At 33.1% G+C, this 26,531-nt stretch overlaps 1 long non-coding RNA gene across 1 annotated transcript; it reads right to left on the bottom strand.

Annotated features, from left to right (window-relative positions):
* Positions 1-863: 863 nt before the first annotated feature.
* On the bottom strand, positions 864-1,984 carry LOC136275560 (uncharacterized). Its single transcript, XR_010714139.1, has 3 exons — positions 1,649-1,984; positions 1,354-1,499; positions 864-998 (listed from the first exon to the last, which is right to left on the bottom strand). It is a non-coding gene; the product is annotated as an uncharacterized lncRNA (long non-coding RNA).
* Between the last annotated feature and the right edge of the window lie 24,547 nt (positions 1,985-26,531).

Here is a 26,531-nt window from a genome sequence, read left to right as displayed (position 1 = left end):
ATGTTTAATTAATTCTATTGGTATGGCATCGTCACAAACAAAGGCCAATATGTACATAATGTCATAAGAAAAAAATATGCAAGCTCTGTATCGTGGCTTGTGGTTTGATTAACAAAAGTTGCTGAACCATTTTCTCATTTATTTTGTTTATTTATTATACCACAGACATGTAGACAAAGAATAACAGACAAAATGAATCATAAACTTGGCAGAAACACTTTATAATAAAACTCGATCATGTTCAAGATGTTTGATGTCCATGATGCATCTTTCTCGATAAGAACAACTTGAATGTCTGCCTGAGTCCACACTACTAAGTCACAGCACTGTGTTCCTGTCAGGTACAACTGTCCTTGGATCTGGTGCCAATAATCATGTTGTGTTCTGAGGTGAAGTGAATTATCACTTGGATTACAATCTAGAAATGGGAAGTGTTATTTCATATATTGGTTACATGTAGAACAGCAGTGACAGCATGTAAATAAGAGGTTTAGGCACAAATGTACTTCAATATTCAGAATGAAGTGCAAGTTATTGAAATGTTACCATGAACATTTTTGATAATATTTCATCAATAAATCTTCAATAAAGCTCAAATAGGACACATACATGTAAATTTTCAAATTATAAAGGAATTGTATGTGTTTGGGAACAATACATGCAGTGCTGTATTTAGTTTTTAGTACTTTCAGATGATGTGTCTTAAACATATAAAGGCGGGGATTGCTATCAATAATTAGGTTATCTAGAATTAATGGTAAATAGTGTTTTAACATATTTTTTAACAATTTATAATTGCACAAATATAATGACAATTTCAAACAAACTCAATAAACTATTATATCCTTAAAAACTTACCTGTCTCTAAAACATTCACTTCCAAGATCTTGCAGTATTCTTGTATTGCAGTCTTCTCATGGGCAAGTCCCCATTGGATTGGTGCTCTTTTTTCCAAGTTGTATGCACTCAGTAGTCTTTTTTTCAAGGACATGTTTGACCTAAAATATTTCCAATGGATTTTGAAATGATCTAAATCTTGTTATTAAAAAAAAACACTCTAAAATAAAAAAAAAACTACTGTAGTTTTATCATTTATTGAATAGCACAATATTGTATCAATTTTATTTCTTTAAGTAGATCATTAAAATGAAGAAATCGTCGAAGTAAAATATATGGCTTTTTCAAATATGTTCAGGGCTACTGTTGAAGAATTTACATCATATTCTCAATAGTGTGTGCTTTTAAAAATTCAGAAAAACTGATATCTTTAAACTAAATATCTTTAAATATTTAATAATGCATCTTTAATAATGAGGTTGAGGAGACATGCACAGTGTTTTTTGAAAATCATACCTGTTTTTTCGAACAGCTGTAACAATTTGTCCAAAATTGGATGCTGTGAAACGCAGCTTGCGAACTTTGGCCCACAAGGTATTTTCCCGCTGCCCTATAGTGGTCCATGCAGTCTGGATAATTTTCTCTGGGGACATTGAAAGCTTCTCCCTAAAATCATGGTTTTTAATTTAGATAGTGATTCTGTTAGAAGATATATTTAAGGGAAAAAAGCGGATATATGTACCATCGGCTTGATTAGAATATTATTGATACAGTGCAATATAAAAGTGCTGTCAAAATATTAGGTTTAAACATGCCTTAAAAAGGATTCCTTGCATTCAGCATCCAAGAAATCTTTACTTTGAAATAGTTCTTGTATCAAGACAACAGGACTATCTTCAGTTGTGGGTTCTTTTCACAGAATCCAGTGCATTGCTGTACAAATAAATTAAATCAGAAATATTTTAGTCTGAAATAAAATTCACAAAGTGCATGTTTCTGCTTGGCATTAACTTATGAGAATATTGTTAAATAAGAACCTTCAGTTTTTGTTCGTTGACATTTGACATTACAAATATTGAAATTAAATATACTGCAAGCATTTGTGTCAATACAAATATGCTTGTCTGATTCATTTTTAGTAAAATGTTACAACAGCCATGGCTTAATACAACAAAAAAATAACACTAATATCAAAGTACATTTAATATCAAAATTCCAGATACACAAAAAAGTATCTTATATGATAAATCTGAAAAAAAAGTCAACAACCCCCCCCCAACAAATCAAGTTTAAAAAAAAAAGACAATGAATGCATCCAGCGTGAGAACATATTCAAAGGGAAGAAATTGAACATGAACTGGGAGAACCTGTAAATCTGCCTAATTGGCTAAGTTGATTATAAAAATATAATCGGTCTTCATCCGTCACCACACGTTTTAAGGCTCTATAAGTGTGTGTGTGATATTAGATATATAAATATCCACAATTTTTACTTAAATCAAGTATTTTTTGTTGAAACATTGCTTTGAAAATAAAAAAAAAACTACATATACCTGTATCCTGGTTGTTCTGGTGGAAATAATTCCTCCATGGTTGTTGTCACCTTTGGCTGTGCTGACTTTGGATGTTTTAACCAACTGCATTTTATGTCGGTTTTGCTTGCCTTCTTATATCTGCAATTTATAAAGAATTATGGTAAAAAATATTTGATGGAAAAACAACTGAATATACAGCAATTATGAGAAATGCATGTTGCATTTTATAATGATATCTGAAGAATTTTCACTCATTATTTACTAACTTGAGTTGAAATCTAATAAACATCAAAGGTGAACAGATTATCCAATGATTTTCAAACATTAACCACATTTTACAATAATATACCAGAACACTTGCCCATAAAGGAGAGTTGCTGCCACATGATGACACTTATACCTCCCCATAGGACACTCGCATGATGATGACTCCACCACACCGTTATCTTCAGATTCAAGGAATGTCTATTGCATGGCATTATAACATTAAAAAGAAATACAATACATGTACATGTACCTACACTTGTCAACAGACGAACAATTTAATCTTTCTAAATCTGTTGTAATTCATACACACGATCTAATCATACACGTGTGCTACAATAGAATTATCCAATAATCAGATATATAGGTATGTCTGGGCTTGCTTGCAGATTTGTTTATGCATGTACGATAACGTTAGGCAAATGGTTTGTTTTGTTTTCAAGTATGATTATATCATGGAAGGAGCAATCTTTCAAAATTTTAATGATTTTTTTTATCAAAAGAGTAAAAGATGTTATAGTATATATGTGAGTAACAAATCAACAACGCACCTGAACTTTGTATGATGTGTCCCTCATTGATGCTTGAACATTGGCAGTAATGACACACAACTCGTCAAACGCGAACCGGAGGACCCTCTGAGACTCAACTGCAGCTTCACTTTTCCTTTTAATCTTTGTTAAACCCTCAACATAGTTTGCCCAATACAATATCGATAACGCCATATCGCTCGAGGTACCCGGAAGTTAATAATCTCGTCAAATCTCGTTGGTCAGCTGACGAGACTGACAGACCCTACTGGACTATGTTTCAACCCACAGACATCTTGGATTACTTTTTCTAACGACTTAAGTTGGTCTCAATATATTAATAGTATAGTAAATAGTGCATATAAAAAATAGGACTTTAAAAAAAGTTTAAGTTTACTCAAGGTAGCACAAATTTATTAAAAATGTACAGTATATCACATTTATTAGACCAGTTCTTGAATACGCTTCTGTAGCATGGGATGGTTGTGATAAGTCTGACATGGAGAGATTAGAAAAAGTTCAATTAAGTGCTGCAAGGATTGTTACTGGTTTACCCATTTTAGCATCTACAGAATCTCTCTACACAGAAACTGGCTGGGAACCTATTGTCAGTCGACGTAATAAGGCTAAATGAATAACCATGTTTAAAATTCATACAAATCAAGTACCCGAGTACTTGAGCAACATTATTCCTCCTGTAACCAAAAATGTTTCAAAATATCACACAAGAAATTGTGAAAATTATACTGTTCCAATCAGCGGATTAGAACTTTATAAAAAATCTTTTGTACTCGACACTATTCGGAGATGGAATTCTCTCAATTTAGAAGTTAGGGAAGCAACGTCTCTCAACATATTCAAGAAAAATATTACTGAAAGTATTCCTCAACCTCCGAAATATTTTTCATTCGGTAAACGCACTATTAATATTTTGCATACCAAATTGAGACACAGTTGTATTTTGAATTATGATCTGTACAGAAGAAACATTATTGAATCACCTAATTGTATTTGTGGTCAAAAGGAGGATGTTTATCATTTTTTCTTTGTGTGCAAGAATTATGTAAATGCTAGAAACAATCTATTTGAACTTCTTTTTAATAGGCTTGAAGAAACAATCTTAATTAATTCACATTTGCTTGTTTGGGGTAGTGACAATCTGTCTTATAATACAAACTGCTTTATTTTTTCAGCAGTACAAAAGCTAGAAGATTTAATAACTAATTTTTCTTGTTTATGCTATTTTATTCTGTATGTCAACACTATTTATTATATATTTGCGAATACTTTGTAAATGCAAATTTATGAATATTATTATAAAGTGAATAACTATAAGTAACATGTAACAAAAATGATAATTGTGTATATTGTTGTATCATCATTAGGAGAGTAACTCGTAAGTTGTAAGAACTTGTTTCCAATCCTCTTGTGTAATTACACAATAAAATATGTTAAAATCAAAACAGTTCCATCTTGTCGATTGTGCAGCTCTTTTTCTATGTCAGAAAAATGATTTCCTGGTCATGCACTATATTGGGTCTGTTCGAATCTCTGGAGACCCTTTATAGCTGCACAATTAAAAAACTTGTATTATCTTGAACTGAATTGGTAACCAGTGTATTAAACTGATAGACTGACAATTTTGTGCAGTCATAATGTGTCCACTTGAGCCATTTGTTTTATGCATATATTCAGAATTGTCTTTCTGACATTCTTTGTAGTGTGATTTAACTTTAAGTATACCTTTTTCTGACTGTTTGCCTTTTTAATGATGCTATGGTTTCAATTTGAGCGATGCTCAACTCTTGAATACTTTCTGTTTTGAATCTGTTTTTTTCCACAGATTCGTTGACATCCGACAATCTTTCAGATAATCAAATTTATTCCTTACAGATAAATACAGTTATTTAGAATAAATTAGTGTAATTAAAATTTAAGGAAATATTATGCAATTTTTCCGGAATTTTTGTATTTAACATCAAGACTTTGATACTTTATTTATTCCTGAGCATGCGCTCTTGGCCGTTTTATTTCAATCCTCGGCCGAGTGAACACGAAAATTTATATGGCTTTTTGTTTGCTGGAGCTCAAGGGACATACAATTGTTCAGTATTAATGGATAGTATTTTAATCTTTATCAGATGAAAAGACTGAGGGTCCAACAACTTATATTGCATTAAAGAAAGTAGGTTCATTAGCTTTTGTAACGAGGGCCTTACCGGCGGGTAGAACATTTACATGTCGCATTTATGGGCTTTTCTAAGCCTTATCAATTCGTACGCCTGACAAAAGAAATACATAGTGATCTTCAGATATGGTTAAAATTTCTTGATGAATTTAAGAGAACTACAAAATGTCCAGATTTACAACGGGAATCTGATAAAAACTTGCATTTTTATTCAGATAGCTCGATATTTGGAAGTTTTTGGTCTTATTTATGTTGGCCAGGGGAATGGAACATGAATATGAGAAATAATATAACTTTCTGAGAGTTTGTCCCATTAGTTTTAGGATTTTATTTGTGGTCTGGCAAGTTGCAAAAATAAAAAATTATACTCCATGTTGATAATCTAGCCTTGGTAGAAATTCTTAATCAAAAGACTTCCAAAAATTAGAGGGTAATGTCATTCATGAGAGAATTAGTCTTATTGTCACTGATGTTCAACATTAAGATTAAGGCAGTTCACATTCACATAAGTGGTTATAGAAATGAGATTGCAGATTCAATTTCTCGATTGCAGTGGTGCAGATTCAGTTGGCACCATGGGCAGATTGCCATCTTTATCCAGTACCTACACAATTTTGCAGCCTTTTGAAGGAATGTCAATCGTTTAATTGACGCGAGTCTCTCAAACAACACAAAGATTGCCTATGGCAAAGCCATTAATGTTTTCCATGTTACAGTCTTGTTCACCGCACTTTGGCCACCCCCGTTTGATCACGTAGTCAAATTTTCCAGCCTTTTAGCTTCAAAAGAGTTTGCATATTCGTTAGCTAAAGTTTATTTGTTAGCTTTGAGCCACAATTTGCAAATGCTTGGCCTATACAATCCACTTAAAACTTTTATTGTCCAAAATATGTTGGCTGGCTTAAGAAAAACTAAGCCTGTGAAAGACATTAGAAGCCCCATTACTTGGATCTGCATTTTCAGTTGTATTTTTCGGTCTTGTCCACATTAGTGGATTAACATCTGCATCAAACAGCAATAACAAAAATGTTTTATATCTCTCAGTTCTACAATTAATCAAAGATACTATCATACTTAAACTGCGTTTTTCTAAAAAAGATCAATATGGCAATGGTTTTATTATTAACATAAACAAATCATCAGAGTCATTAGTATGTTTTGACATGTTGGAGACTTTTCTGCAATGCAGTTCTACGGAGGATGGCCCTTTATTGTGCCATTTAAGCGGCACTCCCCTGTCTTCATACCAGTTTTCAAGCATATTGAATAAAACACTGACATTTTAAGGTACTAAAACAAAAAAAATTCAAACACACTCTTGTAGAATAGGAGCTGCTACACACATGTACATGTTGGGCATTGCTGAACAAGAAATTCAAAGAAGGGGAAGATGGTCTTCAGATGCATATATGCATGATCTTAGACCCGAGTTGGTTACAATTTAATCTGAACGTTTTGTAACTTTTATTAACAACATCATTAATTTTTCAGTTTGGATACTTATCAATTCAGCTTGCAAGTACTGCTATGTGTACATGCATTGTTTAATGTTTATGATATTGTAGATTCAATATGGATTATGGGATCATCTCTTATTAAAGGAGCTGAGCAATATGCATCAATTTCATCATAGTTTGGTACAGACCTTTCATTACCACGTGTATCAGTGGTGTGGTAAGGAGTTTCGGGGTTAAGTTTTGACAGTGTTACTGATATTATTTGTGACTTGCGTTCGATTTTTTGAAATGGGTAGGAACAGCTGTCGAGGAAGGAAGTAAAGTAAACTTTCTCTCTTTTACCCAAACGAATAATGAAGAATCTGACGAGATATTTTTAAAACGAGTCACGCCATTACCAGTGAAAGGGACTTTCAAAGTGAACTACGTCATTGGAGATGGTCCAAACCAAATTTTTACGAGAGAGATATCATGCTATTGCGATAGTTGTAGAGCAGATGTTAAACAAAATGTGAAGATTACACATTGCATTTATTGACCAAATATTCTGAACAGCAAAATAATAATGTGGAAAACAATGGAGAAGAAGTGTTAAAGAAAGATGCTTTGGTTGCAGCAATGTAACAAATGAAATGATACATAGGTCAGGTACAGGATATATAAGAGGATAATCAGGAGATATTTGTCCGATTTATGACTTCTTGTGGCAAATAAGTGGCCCAAAGAAGTAGATGAACTTTGGCTCAAGCCGACTGACATTTTACACGTGCTCTCAAAACCACCAGCAGCATCGGGTAAATCAGGAAGAATATTCAAAGTGGATGAAAATAACATTAAGATGATTGAGGACAAGGTACAGAAGTCTTAAATTGAAGGAATGTTTCAACGGATTTCTTTCGATCACTGTACATGCAAAAAATAACCTCCGTAACAAAACATCCCTTTGTTAAACAAATAATAAGGATTTTGTGTTTTTATTCTCTTTATTGTTTATGAAGAATAGTTTTTACGCTGTTAATGACAATTTCACATTGTATCTTCATCTTTCTATCCAACCTTGATTTTTGTTACCTCCGTTACGATTGAAGTACACTCAGTCTATGCACATTGTGATTTTCAAAAATAAATGCTAAACATATTTCCATAAAAAGTATATTTTGTTAAAAATATATAAATAACTTATTGATAAAAAGTGGTAAAGTTAAGTAATATTCCGTTAACTTCATCATGTCCGTTATCAAAATTTGTGTTAAATTTATTCTAAAAAATTTCAGCAAACTGGATTTATACATGTGCAGTCAATTTTTTTTATACTCGCAGCTCGGATTTTTTTTCTGTTACATTAAAATTTTATATTGATACACCTAAAAAGTATAATACAAATTAAGACATCAAGAAATAATTTGTTTATACTACAGATGCCTTTTCTCTGGTGTTACCTACGTTACGGAGTGAATGTATGTGACAAGTTTGAATTTATATAAATCTAAAACAAAATATTGACTTGTAAAATTTTATTTCCTCAATAGAGGGTGTTTATTTTATAATTCAAACACAAAATTATGTCCAAACTATTAAGTTAATATTTGTGTACCCTTCACTTCGTAAATGTATGAATTATGCTGGAATGACTGAGAAGAGACATCTAGGCTTAGGATTAATAGTTCTGTGGCTACTCTTATTTTGAAGATAAGTGGTGCTTTTAATTGAGGTGGTGCTTCAATTAAATATGTCGACATTAAACCTAATCAAAGTAATCTCTTTCTGAATGAAGGGGTTCATTTGTCGCCTTCTGGCAATAACGGATTTTTGTCAATAATGCAGTCGGCTTTAAGGCAGTTTATTGAGGGTAAAAGTATACATTATAGAAGTTAGTTGGACTGGGAACTGTTGTGGCTTTGATTATGAATGTGATGATAAGTGATTTTAATATGTATATACACATTGTTAGATGACTATATGTGAATGATGATATGTAAGCTTGAGATGGTCAAAATTAAACTGCTGTGATGGCGGTTGGATTTCATTATGCGTGAAATCCAATTGGCGCAATTTTGACATATAACCAATTGCTAAGGGATACTTTTGTCTCCAGGTCCCACGGCTCTGATATGGTTTGTTGAATAAATATTTTGTGAATGCTATGCTGCCAAAAGCTTACTAGTGGTAAGATCAGCGCAAAGAGTATGAACACGCAACCGACATGTTAACTGTGAATGTTGATATGAATAAAAAGTCATGACAGTTCCGTCATACAATTATGTGTTTGAGTATTTTTTTCACATGTCAGGTGTAAAGTTGGATTAGGTAGAACAAATTTAATTAAAGATCAAATCGTGTGCAATATCTATATATGTGCAACAGTGTTTCAATATTTATGCATTTCGAAATAATCAAATCCTCGGACGAATGAACACGAACATTTTCCTCCCACCCCTACCCTAGATATTATGGTTGGCTTAAACATATATCTTTTTTTGTATCTTTAGCAATAGCTATTCAGATGCTGGCAATATTTTCTACTATGAAAAAGGCAACGAATTTTTTCTTGAACCTGATATATAAATTAAACAGCTTTGAAATAAGTAGTGACCTCTCCGAGAATGGAATTCGTCCTAATGGAAGGGATATATGTTAAAAATGATATTAAATTATATTATCATTGTTAATAATTGGAAAAAAAAAGAATGTACCTTTCTCACTTATAGATTAGTGCCATCGACTGTTTCATGATTCATTGGTAATTGTTCTCCTTCTCCACCGCCTATTTTGGATTTTCGAGATATTGATGCTTGCCCAAGAATTACAGAATGTACCAAATAACAATGACCTAGGTAAGTCGGATTAGTGTTAACCCCATTATGCAATGTTCTCTGCTGACAGAACATGTTCTCTATCACATCACTGTTAATGAGACGGCTTGAAGTAATAGATGAATTACAACTTGTAGGGCTGGGACGATACAGTGTTTGCCTTATCGATACATTTCACGAGACATGTATTTGCAATGAGATACGATATGTATCACGATATTTCCATTGGTTTTACAGTACATGTTTATTGTCCAATCATCTGCAACAAAGTGTTCTGTGACAGTTATATACGAGTGACAGGCTCTTGATGTCCAAGAATCTGTTGTTAGTGCAACTGATTGAGTCATCTGTAATTTTTCTCCAATTTCTCTTTTTTTCTCATCGTACATTTCAGGAATAATCTTACCTGCAAAATGTCTTCTACATGGAAAAACATAGCGAGGATCAAGTTTATGTAATAGTAATTTGAACTCTAGGTTGTCCACTATGCCTAGCCGTCTCATGCCAGACACAATAAATCCTGCCACAGCCCGGTTTATGTCTGCTGCTCTTGATGATGAATTTGAGTATTTTGAAAATGATGGTAGATTCGCTTGAATTTCTGCGTAACATGTATTTTTTTGTCATAAGTAACACAATCAGGTTTTATGTTTGAATGATGTCTTAAATGCACATGCACATTTGTTATATTACCATTGTACGGGGCCATTACTTTACAATGGCGACATACCGTGTTTTGTTTTTCTGTAATTTTTTTGATTCGATGTCATAAACAGGAATTCCAACATGAGTCTAAACATTGGATTTCTTTATAGTTGGGGTGTCCAGGGAGACCCACGAGTGTTCACGTGTTGTTTCGGTTTCCATTTTACAACACTACAGTCCCGGGCCTACTAACGAAAGCCGCGCATTCTCATTGGCTAAAAATTAAAAGTCATTTCTGAAGTAAATCAAAGAATAAATTAGACGGGAATTTTGTTTTCCGGTTCGACATTGCCGCTAACGTCTCGTCACGCGTATCGAACTAATTCAAATCGATTTTATCAATATCTTTATATATCGTTCAGTCTTATTACAAGACTTTAATTTGTATATACACAACTCCCCAGATCCCATAATTTAAGAAATTACAAGTATGGCCTGTCTTGTTTGATAAGATATAATATGTTTTACCTTTTTATTTTAATCAGTTTATCCTCTTGGACTGTCCTGTCTTAATAAATCATTGCAGGGCGTCATGATTGTTTTCCATAAGTCTGTCATCACTGACATCAGTAATAGGTTAAGGGCCTCTGAAGTTTTTGATAAGTGCATTGCTATGTGTTTACATTTCCATTGTTCCATCCACCTTATGCTCAGTGTCTATAAACTTGATCTATAAAGTTTCATTACGATAGATGCAACATCTTACAATTTAACACGTTTCGTCAAATGATTCCTCATTTTGTTTTCTGATTTAAAAAAAATATATGCGTCTATGTGAGTTTATGATGAATGGGTTTGCAGAATTGTCCCACACATACGCCTCCTTAAAGTGACCCCAGTCTATACACTTGTTCTGAGATTTTAAATGTCCTTTAATATGAAAATATTTTATTATGTAAATTATATAACAGTAACGGATTAGGAACAAGGTACACATAATTATTACATATTATCTAAATAAATGCAGCTTTTGATTATTGCTGATTAGTGCTTATTTACTAAATGGACGTAAGGTGGAATAACACAACTTATTATGACTGTATAGTAGTTGAGGATTATGAATATTTGGTGAAGAAATATGAGAAAAAAAACCCACCCCTAACAATGGTAAAAGGTTAGTAGAAAGGAATAAACAAGTAAAAATTCATACACACATTCATCATTTGATAAACATAATTAATTATATTTAAATCTTTTAATATTTGAATTTGCTTGAAATTTTACACAGTATTTGTATTTGCATGCCATTTATCGGGATTTTTTTTTAAGTTCCAATTGGACGTCAACTTCCTGTGAAATGACAACATTTTTTTAGCCTAAATTACAAATTTTCGTCAAAGATTTCTCACCAACTTTGTATCGAATGTGCTTGAAATTTTAAAACACCTTTTGTTTAAGCATGCCATAGGGATCTATTTTTGTACCGATGGGACGTCAAATATCTGTTAAATGACGACTATGTTTATTTTAGCCTGAACTTTCAAACAAATTTTTGTCAAAGATTTTTCAGCAATATTTTATTGCAAATGTTTGAAATTTTAACACTCTTTGTTTAAGCATATAATACGTTGGGATATATTTTTGTAACTATAGAACACCAGCTTCCTGTTAAATGTCAACTTTGTACATAATTTGGTCACGTGACACGGAACGGGGTGGACATATTTCCCCGGCTCTCGTGTTTTCGACAATATTTGCTAAATATCTTTTTTTCTGTGGAGTTTAATATCTGCATGAACGCCCAGGAGCGTTTTTGGAAAATGTATATATCTGTTCGACTTGTTGCACTTTTGTGATTTTCATTTTGTCATAGATTTCTAATATTTATTTACCTATGTATCTGAGGCTCGTAACATAAAGCATGCTAAGAATATTGACTAATGTAGGGTCATAAGTAGGACTTAGGCACAATCTTAGGATCTACAGAAGTCCTACTTAAGTATGTCTTATACCGTAACATAAAGCAAACTTAGCAATGTCTTAGCTAAGTCATACTAATGTTAAAAGTTAAAAACGTATATCGCATTTCTTTTGTCGAATTTGAATGTATTGGTAATAAAATCATTATCTTAGGGTAATATATGTTTATTAATAGATACAGTGTACACGTGCATGACATCTTTGATAAGATGGGGGTAGATGTAAATGTACAGACACAAAAATTTAAGGTAGCATAAGTGTAAATTTCTTCCAAATTTGTCCAGGCCGTAACTTAAATGCCTTTAGACATTAAGACTTCAAACTTGGAACATAGGTAGATGGTATTGAGAAGGAGTGCACGCCACCAAATTTTTTGACCTTGACCTATTTTGTTATTCAAGGTCAAGCTATTAATAAAAAATATTGTCCGGACCATAACACAAGACTCCCTTCAACATAAAGACTTTTAACTTGTATCATAGATAGAAGGTAAATAACCATACCAAAATGTTTGACCTTGACCTAAAATTTTTATTTCAAGGTCAAATTAGAAAAAACGTCATTGTTAAACTCCTAAAAATACTTTGACAGAAGGACTTCAAACTTTAAACAAAGAACAATAATAATACACTGAGGTGTATTATTGATTAATATTTGAACATGACCTTGTTTAACTTAAGGTCAAATTAGGAAAAATAATAATAAAATTTTGTCTGGGTTTTAACTTGAATACCATTTGACATTAAGACTTCAAACTTGGAACATAGGTAGATTGTATTGAGAAAGAGTTCACACCACCAAAATTCTTCACCTTGACCTATTTTTTTCAAGGTCAAGCGGTTTACTAAAAAAAATTGTCCAGACCACAACGCAAGACTCCTTCAACATACAGACTTTTAACTTATATCATAGATATATCGTATATAACTTACCTGAACCCAGCCAAATTTTTTTACCTTGACCTCAAGATTTTTATTTCAAGGTCAAATTAGAAAAAAAAACTTCATTGTTTATCTCCTGAATGTACTTTGACAGAAGGACTTCAAACTTTAAACAAAGAACAATAATAATACACTGCGGTGTACTATTGATTTATATATGACCTTGACCATGTTTTAACTGAGGATCAAATGAAGAAAAAATAATAAAATTTTGTCTGAGTAACTCAGATACCTTTTGACATCAAGACTTTAAACCTAAAACATAGATAGATGGTTTTGAGTAAGAGTGCACAGCACCATCATTTTTTTTACCTTGACCAATCTTGTGCCCTAAGTTAATTCATTTTCTAAAAAATATTGTACCAATCATAACATGAGATTCCTTAAACATACATATTTTAACTTGTATCGCAGATAGATAGTAAGTAACCTAGATGGAACCTATCAAAATTTTTGACCTTGGCCTCATATTTTTTCAAGGTCAAATAAGAACAAGAGGCCAATTGGCCTTAACGGTCATCTGAGTAGCATATATTCCATACACAAACGTGTCATGGAGTCTCATATTGGCATCTAATTAATTAGGTTTCATACTGGAGTAGAAAAATTATAAATTTGTAATGACGACCACATTTAATTAAAAAAAGAACTGTGAAACATATAATTTTGGTGAAAAACTAAAATAGCTGGTATACAAAATCATGACATTCAGGTGTGTGGAAGTAAAGAAGATAATTTTTTAACGTTATATGCATTAACATCTATACATCCATTTTGGCCCTGCCCTAGAGTCAAAACCCATACCCCAGGGGACATGATTATTAAAATTTCAGTAGAGGACTTCCTGGTAAACATAATTATTAGTCAGTTTTTTTTTATACAGATGTGTGAGAATAGAGAAGATTTTAAAATATTTTATGCATTAACACTATATTGCCATATTGCCCCCCCCCCCCATGTCCTGAACCCCTGACCAAGGGGCCATGATTTTCACAATTTAGGTAAAGGAGATTGTGGATATCATAACCATGTATTCAGTTTTTTGCCCACATATGTGGGAGTAGAGAAGAAGATTTTCTAAGATTTAAAACATTTTTACTATATGGCCATATTGGCCCCACTCTAGAGCCTGAACACCTAACAAAGGGGTCATGAATTTCACAATTTTGGTAGAGGGCCTCATGGACATCATAACCATGCATTTAGTTTTTAACAAATATATATGGGAGTAGAGAAGAAGATTTTCTAAGATTTAATACATTTTTACTATTTGGCCATATTGGCCCCACCCTAGAGCCTGAACCCTTGACCCAGGGATCATGAATTTTACAAATTTGATAGAGGGTCTCATGGACATCATAATCATGCATTTAGTTTTTAACAAATACATATGAGAGTAGAGAAGAAGATTTTTTAAGATTTAATACATTTTTACTATATGGCCATATTGGTCCCACCCTAGAGCCTGAACCCCTGACCCAGGGGTCATGAATTTCACAACTTAGGTAGAGGGCATCATGGACATCATAATTATGCATTTAGTTTTTAAAAAATACATATAGTAGTAGAGTAGAAGATTTTTAAAGATTTAATACATTTTTACTATATGGCCATATTGGCCCCACCCTAGAGCCAGAACCCCTGACCCTGGGGCCATAAATTTCACAGTTTAGATTCTTCTTACCATAGAGATGCTTCACACCAAACATGGTAACGATTGGCCATGTAGTTTCAAGGAGAAGTTAAAAATGTAAAATTGTTAACGCACGACGCCGGACGAAGACCAATTGCAATAGGTCACCCGAGTGACTCAGGTGACCTAAAAAAACATTCTCGGCTTTATTTAAAATATACTTAGAGAAAAGGACTTCATATTAAGAAAAAGAATCTTTTTTTTTCAGACCATAGCTTCAAAATACTTTGACAGAGAACCTTTGAACTTAAAACACAGTTTAAGGCTCTAGCGAAAAAGTGAACCAAACCCAACTTTTTGATCTTTTTGGATCTCGGGGTCAGTTATCATGAAAATATTCCTTACAATAATGACTTGTATCATATATGGATGATATATAACATATAGCTGACATCATTCTTTATCACTTATTAAATTTGCCCCATATTACAATCCTTGGGGAGAAGGGGAGACATGTAGGTTTTTTTTTTTAAAAACAATACCCACTAGTTTTTTTTTAAATCTCGAAGCAATGGATCTCAGACAATGCATTCAGTCTGTTGTTGTTACTTCTTTGTTTTGATGAATATTCACTATTCAAGTCGTTCTCAAAGACTGCCTGTGGCGTAAATTCACCATGCCTTTGGAACTTGATGGAATAATATAGTGGATTTCTTTTTATCGTTTGTTCAACATCTTACCTCACCAATAAGGTAATTCACTTTCTCTGAGTATATTTTTTTCATTAAGTAAATATATTCAATTGAGGCAATCGTTGTCTTTATCATCACGGAGGGTTTTTTGTGTCTTCAAACGTCCTTTTTATAATTCCTCAGGTTTTGGTAGTTTACATATATAGTCATATGTACTTCTTGTAAACTGACCATAACGTGTTTACAACCTATTCTGAAGCCCACTGGCATACTATATGGAAAATGTTACAGCTCATTACGACCATTGCTAATGTTTATATCAATTAAACCAAAACTTTAATATTGGTGAATATCAAGGTATTTTTTAAAATTATGTTATAAATACACTGTATTTACATGCTGAATTGAAATAACAAATAGACTTCTAAATTTGTGTAAAACAAACTTAGGATAAACTTAAGCCACGTCTATAGGCCACCTAAGTTTTGGGTAAATTTGTCGTAGGTAAGCACTCTTCAAGTTACGGACTTAAGTCTATGAATGTATATAGGTCCTACTTAGCATTGCCTTAGACTTAAGTACCCTTTATGTTACGAGTCCCAGGTGAACATCTTGGGAGCATTCTTTACCTGGCAAAGGAATAGCCGACTGTAACGTGGTTGAGCCAGGCGATCTCCAAATAACACTCAGGACAGTTTCAATTAATGAATTTATTTACAAGAAAATAAATCAATAGATAATATTTACAAATTATCACTCACTTTCACCCTCACTCATACACTCACTCTCGTTCAACAACTAAATGCTTTAATCTAACCCCCAAAATTGAATTCCCTTCTTGACAATTACTTGTATAAATAATAGACAGCTAAATGATCTGACTAATAATGTTCAGTTTGCAAACAAAATTATACTGAAATGCTTATATTATCTTTGTTGCCAAACGTTCACAAGAACACTTGCACTAGTCCTATCGCTATAGGGTTCCACTTATCTCAACCATCGACATCTAGACAGGTTTAGTACAATTACTAGATTTAGCTACGTAGCTAAAAATACATACATGGGTATTTAAACCTACCGAAAATAGCTTCATTTAGGCAACAAAAATTAATGATTTGTTTCTCAGGCACCGCCACATCAGTAAAATTACCGCCGCATCAAACTTTAATATCGGTATTTTTCCGGAATTGTTGTATCTTATCATAATTATGTCTCCCCTTTCAAAGGGGAGACATATTGTTTTTGTCGACTTTGTTTTTCTTCTTCTTTTTCTTCTTCTTCTTATTCTTCTTATTAAGGTCTTCCGTTTCCAACGGAAGACCTTATTGTTATTGCTTTGTTTCTTTTTCCCTTTTTTTTTTTTTTTTTTCTTACGCTTTTTTGTACAAGCGATTTTTTGAAAACGACTTGACCGATTTTCGTGAAAATTTCAGATCTTGTAGATATTGATAAAAACCTTATATATAATTTTTTATTTTAATGACGTCATTTCCGTTCGGGAGATATTGACGTTTTAGTGATTTTTAGAGGGTCATTTTGTCCTGCTATCTCCTCCTAAACGAAAAAAGATATTGAATTTAAATTTTCAGGGATTGTAGACAAAAGATTGTAGATGTGTTTAAAGGCATTTGTGGTTGTCTGGCTTCAAAGGCGTCGAAGCTCGCCTGGACCCGAAAATCGAGTTAAATAAAACGACATAATTTTTAATGGTTTTCGTTCTTTATCTCCTTTCCTGAAAATATTTTACCATGACATATAGAGCAAATAAAATTTATATTTACACGATCTTCCGTTTGATAACAAGAAAAAGGGGCTGGTCCCTTAAATAAGGGGCCAAAAGGGCTCTAAAGTCTTTCTCCCATAGCACTTTACTGAGAAATATTTTGTAATATGTTTAAAAAGCAAAAATGTTCATCTTTTACTAATAAAACTATACATTATAAATTTTTTATTATGCGTTACGTAATTAGGGGTTTTAAGGGGCCAAAAATCCAAAACTTCGATCGAATATATCTCAAAAAGGACAAATATTTTGAAAAGGAATATAGAATAAAAGATGCTTAGAATGATGTTTTAAACAATATTCAATCATAAAATTTTCGTTATCTGGCCCCAATAAGGAGATTAGGGGTCGGCCCCTACAATGTCCTTTCCCAGATAGCTCTTAAACGGCAAAGAATTTCTAAACACTTGTTGAACAAAATATGTTTAATATCAAAAGAACTTTCGTATGATGCCAAGAAAAAGGGGCTGGCCCTTCAATTAAGGGGCCAAAAGGGATCTAAAGTCTTTCTTCTGTAGCACTTTACTGAGAAATGTTTTGTAATATGTTTAAGAAGCAAAAATGTTCATCTTTTACTAATAAAACTATACATTATAATTTTTTTATTATGCGTTACGTAATTAGGGGTTTTAAGGGGCCAAAAATCCAAAACTTCGATCGAATATATCTCAAAAAGGACAAATATTTTGAAAAGGAATATAGAATAAAAGATGCTTAGAATGATGTTTTAAACAATATTCAATCATAAAATTTTCGTTATCTGGCCCCAATAAGGAGACTAGGGTTCGGCCCATACAATGTCCTTTCCCATATAGCTCTTAAACGGCAAAGAATTTCTAAACACTTGTTGAACAAAATATGTTTAATATCAAAAGAACTTTCGTATGATGCCAAGAAAAAGGGGCTGGCCCTTCAATTAAGGGGCCAAAAGGGATCTAAAGTCTTTCTTCTGTAGCACTTTACTGAGAAATGTTTTGTAATATGTTTAAGAAGCAAAAATGTTCATCTTTTACTAATAAAACTATACATTATAATTTTTTTATTATGCGTTACGTAATTAGGGGTTTTAAGGGGCCAAAAATCCAAAACTTCGATCGAATATATCTCAAAAAGGACAAATATTTTGAAAAACAATATAGAATAAAAGATGCTTAGAATGATGTTTTAAACAATATTCAATCATAAAATTTTCGTTATCTGGCCCCAATAAGGAGATTAGGGGTCGGCCCCTACAATGTCCTTTCCCATATAGCTCTTAAACGGCAAAGAATTTCTAAACACTTGTTGAACAAAATATGTTTAATATCAAAAGAACTTTCGTATGATGCCAAGAAAAAGGGGCTGGCCCTTCAATTAAGGGGCCAAAAGGGATCTAAAGTCTTTCTTCTGTAGCACTTTACTGAGAAATGTTTTGTAATATGTTTAAGAAGCAAAAATGTTCATCTTTTACTAATAAAACTACACATTATAAATTTTTTATTATGCGTTACGTAATTAGGGGTTTTAAGGGGCCAAAAATCCAAAACTTCGATCGAATATATCTCAAAAAGGACAAATATTTTGAAAAGGAATATAGAATAAAAGATGCTTAGAATGATGTTTTAAACAATATTCAATCATAAAAGTTTCGTTATCTGGCCCCAATAAGGAGATTAGGGGTCGGCCTCTTAAATATCATATCCCAGATAGCTAAAAAACGGCAAAGAATTTCTAAACACTTGTTGTACAAAATATGTTTAATATCAAAAGAACTTTCGTATGATGCCAAGAAAAAGGGGCTGGCCCTTCAATTTAGGGGCCAAAAGGGCTCTAAAGTCTGTCTTCCATAGCACTTTACTGAGAAATATTTTGTCATATGTTTAAGAAGCAAAAATGTTCATCTTTTTCTAATTAAACTATACATTATAAATTTTTTATTATACGTTACGTAATTATGGGTTTTAAGGGGCCAAAAGTCCAAAACTTCGATCGAATATATCTCAAAAAGGACAAATATTTTGAAAAGCAATATAGAATAAAAGATGTTTAGAATGATGTTTTAAACAATATTCAATCATAAAATTTTCGTTATCTGGCACCAATAAGGAGATTAGGGGGTCGGTCCCTAAAACGTTATATCCCAGATAGCTCAAAAACGGCAAAGAATTTCTAAACACTTGTTGAACAAATATGTTTAATATCAAAAGATTTCAATTTAGGGACCAAAAGGGCTCTAAAGTCTTTCTTCCATAGCACTTTACTGAAAAAATGTTTTGTTATATGTTTAGGAAGCAAAAATGTTCATCTCACATTTATTTAACAACATATTATAATTATTTTATCATGTGTTCCGTATTAAGGGGTTTTAATGGGTTTTAAGGGGCCAGAAGTACCAAACTTTGATAACATACCTCAAACAGAACAAATATTTTAAAAAACATTATTTTGAAAATCAATATAGGATAAAATGCTGAGAATGATGTTCCTAATAAAATTCAACCATCAATTTTTTTTTTGTTGCCCCAATAAGGAGATAAAGGGTCAAATATCAAAGTCAAGGTCATGTAACCTTCAAAAAATCGCACGGAAGACCTCCTCGTTGCTCGCAACGAGATCGTGTCTAGTTGTTATTGCTTTGTTTCTTTTTCCCTTTTATTATTTTTTTTTTCTTACGCTTTTTTGTACAAGCGATTTTTTGAAAACGACTTGACCGATTTTCGTGAAAATTTCAGATCTTGTAGATATTGATGAAAACCTTATATATAATTTTTTTTTTAATGACGTCATTTCCGTTCGGGAGATATTGACGTTTTAGTGATTTTTAGAGGGTCATTTTGTCCTGCTTTCTCCTCCTAAACGAAAAAAGATATTGAATTTAAATTTTCAGGGATTGTAGACAAAAGATTGTAGATGTGTTTAAAGGCATTTGTGGTTGTCTGGCTTCAAAGGCGTCGAAGCTCGCCTGGACCCGAAAATCGAGTTTAAAAAAACGACGTAATTTTTAATGGTTTTCGTTCTTTATCTCCTTTCCTGAAAATATTTTACCATAATATATAGAGCAAATAAAATTTATATTTACAGGATCTTCCGTTTGATAACAAGAAAAAGGGGCTGGTCCCTTAAATAAGGGGCCAAAAGGGCTCTAAAGTCTTGCTCCCATAGCACTTTACTGAGAAATATTTTGTAATATGTTTAAGAAGCAAAAATGTTCATCTTTTACTAATAAAACTATATATTATAAATTTTTATTATGCGTTACGTAATTAGGGGTTTTAAGGGGCCAAAAATCCAAAACTTCGATCGAATATATCTCAAAAAGGACAAATATTTTGAAAAACAATATAGAATAAAAGATGCTTAGAATGATGTTTTAAACAATATTCAATCATAAAATTTTCGTTATCTGGCCCCAATAAGGAGATAAGGGGTCGGCCCCTAAAATGTCCTTTCCCAGATAGCTCTTAAACGGCAAAGAATTTCTAAACACTTGTTGAACAAAATATGTTTAATATCAAAAGAACTTTCGTATGATTCCATCAAAAAGGGGCTGGCCCTTCAATTTAGGGGCCAAAAGGGCTCTAAAGTCTTTCTTCTATAGCACTTTACTGAGAAATGTTTTGTAATATGTTTAAGAAGCAAAAATGTTCATCTTTTACTAATAAAACTATACATTATAAATTTTTTATTATGCGTTACGTAATTAGGGGTTTTAAGGGGCCAAAAATCCAAAACTTCGATCGAATATATCTCGAAAAGGACAAATATTTTGAAAAGCAATATAGAATAAAAGATGTTAAGAATGATGTTTTAAACAATATTCAATCATAAAATTTTCGTTATCTGGCCCCAATAAGGAGATTAGGGGTCGGCCCCTAAAACGTCATATCCCAGATAGCTCAAAAACGGCAAAGAATTTCTAAACACTTGTTGAACAAAATATGTTTAATATCAAAAGAACTTTCGTATGATGCCAAGAAAAAGGGGCTGGCCCTTCAATTTAGGGACCAAAAGGGCTCTAAAGTCTTTCTTCCATAGCACTTTACTGAAAAATGTTTTGTTATATGTTTAGGAAGCAAAAATGTTCATCTCACATTTATTTAACAACATATTATAATTATTTTATCATGTGTTCCGTATTAAGGGGTTTTAATGGGTTTTAAGGGGCCAGAAGTACCAAACTTTGACAACATACCTCAAACAGAACAAATATATTAAAAAACATTATTTTGAAAATCAATATAGAATAAAATGCTGAGAATGATGTTCCTAATAAAATTCAACCATCAATTTTGTTGTTGTTGCCCCAATAAGGAGATAAAGGGTCAAATATCAAAGTCAAGGCCATATAACCTTCAAAAAATCGCACGGAAGACCTCCTCGTTGCTCGCAACGAGATCGTGTCTAGTTCTTCTTATTCTTATTCTTCTTCATCCAAATTTGTCCAAGCCGTAACTTAAATACCCTTTGACATTAAGACTTCAAACTTGGAACATAGGTAGATGGTATTAAAAAAGAGTGCACGCCACCAAAATTTTTGACCTTGACCTATTTTCTTTTTCAAGGTCAAGCGTTTTATAAAAAATAGAGTTTGGACTATAACACAAGATTCCTTAAACATACAAACTTTTAACTTCTATCATAGATAGATGGTATATAGTCCAGTTGAACCTAACCAAAATTTTTGACCTTGACCTTAGAATTTTATTTCAAGGTCAAATCAGAAAAAACTTCATTGTTCACCTCCTAAATATTCTTTGACAGAAGGACTTCAAACTTTACACAAAGAACAATTATAATACACTGAGGTGTACTATTGATTAATATTTGACCTTGACCTTGTTTTACTCAAGGTCAACTTGAGAAAAAATAATTAGATTTTGTCTGGGTGGTAACTTGGATACCTTTTGACATTAAGACTTCAAACTTGGAACGTAGGTAGATGGTATTGAGAAGAAGTGCACGCCATCAAAATGTTTGACCTTGACCTATTATCCTCTTCAAGGTCAAGCGTTTTATAAAAAATATAGTCCGGACCATAACAAAAGACTCCTTAATCATACAATCTTTTAACTTGTATCATACATAGATGGTATATAGTCCAGTTCAACCTTACCAAAATTTTTGACCTTGACTTAATAAATTTATTTCAAGGTCAAATTAGAAAAAAACTTCATTGTTCACCTCCTAAATATTCTTTGACAGAAGGACTTCAAACTTTACACAAAGAACAATTATAATACACTGAGGTGTACTATTGATTAATATTTGACCTTGACCTTGTTTTATTCAAGGTCAAATTAAGAAAAATAATTAGATTTTGTCTGGGTGGTAACTTGGATACCTTTTGACATTAAGGCTTCAAACTTGGAACATAGGTAGATGGTATTGAGAAAGACTGCACGCCTTCATAATTTTTGACATTGACCAATCTTGTGTCTCAAGTTAATTCATTTTCTAAACTGTATCATATATGGATGATATCTAACATATAGCTGACTTCATTCTTTTTCACTTATTAAATTTGCCCCATATTACAATCCTTGGGGAGAAGGGGAGACATGTGTTTTTTTGTATAAAAAAACAATACCCACTAGTTGGTTTTTCCTTTTATGAAGTCAGTGCAAACAAACGCTTTGGTGATTTGGAGTAAATGATTAGTCTGTCAATGATAAACGTGATATACTCGCGGGATATAGTCAATAGTAAGTACACTAGACCAATAGTGAATACACAACTAAAATGTCGCTGTTATCGGCCCAGATTGTTAACGGCACAAATATAATTTTACCTTGGAGTATTACTGGTGGATTCAGTGAAAGTTGCACTGTTGGAGAATTTTACGATGACCTAAAAAGTGGAAAATTAAACTTATCGTTTTTCACCTTCCCGGAAAAGCTATCAAATTCCACATGTACTACAGAAGTTGGGCGCTCAAAAAACGATTCATTTGATCGTGTTATGCCTGTATTGCGTTTGGCTGAAGAAGTGTCTCTATTCGGGCGTTACATACGATTTTCTTTACATCCAAACGAAGATGAAAGTGGCATGATGTCTTCTAAAGTCCCGGATAAAGAGAAATTCAAAACGGACGCATCTCAAGTTTTGATGAATGGATCTAAACGTCTTACACTTCCATCACCACAGAATGAAGAAAATAACAAACGCATAGTTTACAACAAAATTTTGCAGATATTGGAGAAAGCTGGACTTGGATTTACAGCAGAAAGCTCTTGAGTCTGGTAAGAACTTTTTTAATGCAGTGACAAATAGCCTGTGATACGTTGATCCATTCATTGATCGTTTTCATAGCAGAGGGTTGTTTCATCCTCTTTTGTTTGAACACTTAGTCTGTTTTAACGACTCATCTAAATCAAAACATAGAAAGCCAGAAATGGACAGAGCAAGCTTGCTTGCAAATGCTCAACAGCTGGACATAGTTCTTAATCAAACTTGGATAAGACATAGTTCTTGAACAAGCTTGGATAAATGGACCAATGTGGAGCCCAACTAAAAGTGCTGTCAAAGACTTGGTAGAGATTATGTATAAATATTCAGACTATTTAAAAAAATGTTTAGAAAAGGTGAAAACAAACCACAGTCTTACATTTCCTGTGCGCACATTGGACGATATGCAGTCATTGAAGTTGATTCAACCTAAATATGTTGTAAAACCCACATATGCATCCCGTTATAGATCATTAACAAGCCACTTGGACACTGTTAAAGAGTTTGAACCAGTATGTGTTGATGAACATACACCTGCTGACACTCGCACCAGAAGATACTATATTGACCACATTGACCATGCCATTTCCCACAAGTGTATACGTTATCGAGTTGCAGCTGGTAACAGCCTTGGAACGCACAACTTTCTGTGGAAAATACCAAGAAATCAGACTGAAGAGGACAGGATATCTAAAACTCAAGAAGTAATTCAGCAGATTCAGAAAAGTTTACCCACTTACCACACGAGAGCTAAGCGTCGTGCATTTATTGACAGAACACAACTGATGTCCTCGTTGAAGCCAATGCATGCAAGGAATGTGTACAGGTCCTTGACAGGTGACAACAGTGCCGCCAGAAATCTAACAGAGAAAGAGGTTGATGAACGTGTTAGGCATGCATTTGATCAGCAAGATCCAGATATTATCCAGGACTTGTGTGAACCCAACAAAGGACAGCCTTCAAAGTATGACATTTTAGGAAACCAAAGAGAACATTGAGTCTGTTGTTGAAACAGCAGTGGATGATCGCAGACATGACAAATTTACGCATCTAGCACAGCAATATCAATTCCAGATTTGCGCTGGCAAGTTGCTTTAACATGCTCACCAAATACACATATTCAAAGTGAACAGTGGCTACGATTTCAGTTTGCCCCCAAAAATGCTACTTCATATTCTTCATTACAGTTCACAGGAAAACTAAACGTAAAATTTCAAGTACAGAGTCGACAGTTAAGAAAAGAACACATTGACATGCATTATGCATCAGCTGCTTTTAGATATTTAAAAGAACTCTCTGTGAAATTTCGAGAGTATACACCTTTTATGTGCATGGATGACAAACATCATTGTAAAGTAGGGGAACAAGATCACCCTGTTGCAGCAGTGGACCGTGGTAAAAGAGTTATATTTGGCCAAGAGAAGGTTTTCGCCGTCTTACAAAGTTTAGTATAGTTCCAAGTGTGACAATGCTTCTTGACATTCCAGAGTCCATATATGGTTCATTTTACCGAGGTCAAGTCTATGTAGGTGTAAAAGACTTGGTGTTGGAGCCATCATCACCCATTCGACATATAACTGAAGCAAGTAAAGTTCTTGAGTGTGAGTAAAACCAGAAACCTATACTTCTGATTTACACAGATGGGGGACCAGACCATAGACTTGCCTACTTGTCTGTGCAACTTAGCCTCATTTGTCTGTTTCTCCACGGGAAATATGATATGCTTGTTGCTGTGCGAACACCACCCATGAACTCTTGGAAAAATCCTCCAGAGAGGATAATGTCAATTCTAAATTTAGCCCTACAAAGTGTTGGCTTGATGCGTAAAGAACAGTCAGAGGACTTTGAGAAAAAGGTCAAAAGCTTATCTAGTATCTCACAGCTCAGGGACCTTGCAAGCCAAAGTATTGAATACAAGCAGGAGATGATGGACTCCTTCGAACCAGTCAATGTATGTTTAATATACATGTAAAATATCAAAGATGCAATTATTAAACATGATATTTAGTTTGAATAATTATTTAGAACTGAATTTATACTTTATGGTATATTTCTTGGGTATTTCACATTACAGGTACTCCTCAGCAAAATGTTTGAACGACTTTTTGAAGGAAAAGGCATTTAAGACCTTCTCAGCAGCATCAGCGGATGACATTAAGGAGATGTGGAAGTATTTGGAGTTGTTTGGGGAACCAATAGGGGACAACTTAAAACAAGCTGACGAAAAAAATAGAGCAGTGGAGAGTAGAACTCAGAGATACCGAGTATCTAAGTTCACACATGACTATGTCAACACCACATAATATTTTAGATAAAGATTTGGATCATGAACTTGTCAACTTTTCGGCAATATGCAAAAATAACCTTCATATGTTCATTGAAGAATGTTCAAAAACACATTCCATTTAACCTATGAAATTAGACCCAGTTTATATAATCCCGGACGACCGTTAAATTTTTTATCTATTGAAAAGAAAACCAAATCAGAAATCAGCAAAATCATTGAAGAGGAATTGCAGAGATTGGAGAAAATGGATTTTGATTTTGGTAATAAGTTTGGATTTAAAACATAAAATAAAAGGGGGGGGGGGGGTGTGACAATTTAAGCATAGGTGTATGAGGTTATAAATTGTATTATTCATCAACAAATTTCCATGTATTATTACCCCTGCGAGATGATCATGAATAATTCATGATTTTCCCATGAACAATTCATGAATTATATTCATGAAATGTTCATGAATTATTCATGAAGATCCCATGAACTTATTATTGGACATTTTAGAATCATGAATATCTGTTCATTAATAAAAGTTGATGAATATTCATGAACATATATATTCATGCATAATTCATGAACAGTGATGTTCATGAATATTCATCATTTAAAGAATGTCCAATAATAAGTTCATCGGATCTTCATGAACTATTCATGAAGATTATTCTTGAAGTATTAATGAACATTCATGATTGAATGACCTTCATGAACCATTTATGAATATTCATGATTAAATACACCTTTATGA

This window comes from Magallana gigas, chromosome 5 (genome assembly GCF_963853765.1).
Source record: "Magallana gigas chromosome 5, xbMagGiga1.1, whole genome shotgun sequence".
Taxonomy (NCBI): domain Eukaryota; kingdom Metazoa; phylum Mollusca; class Bivalvia; order Ostreida; family Ostreidae; genus Magallana; species Magallana gigas.
This window is presented reverse-complemented; position numbering and strand designations above follow the sequence as displayed.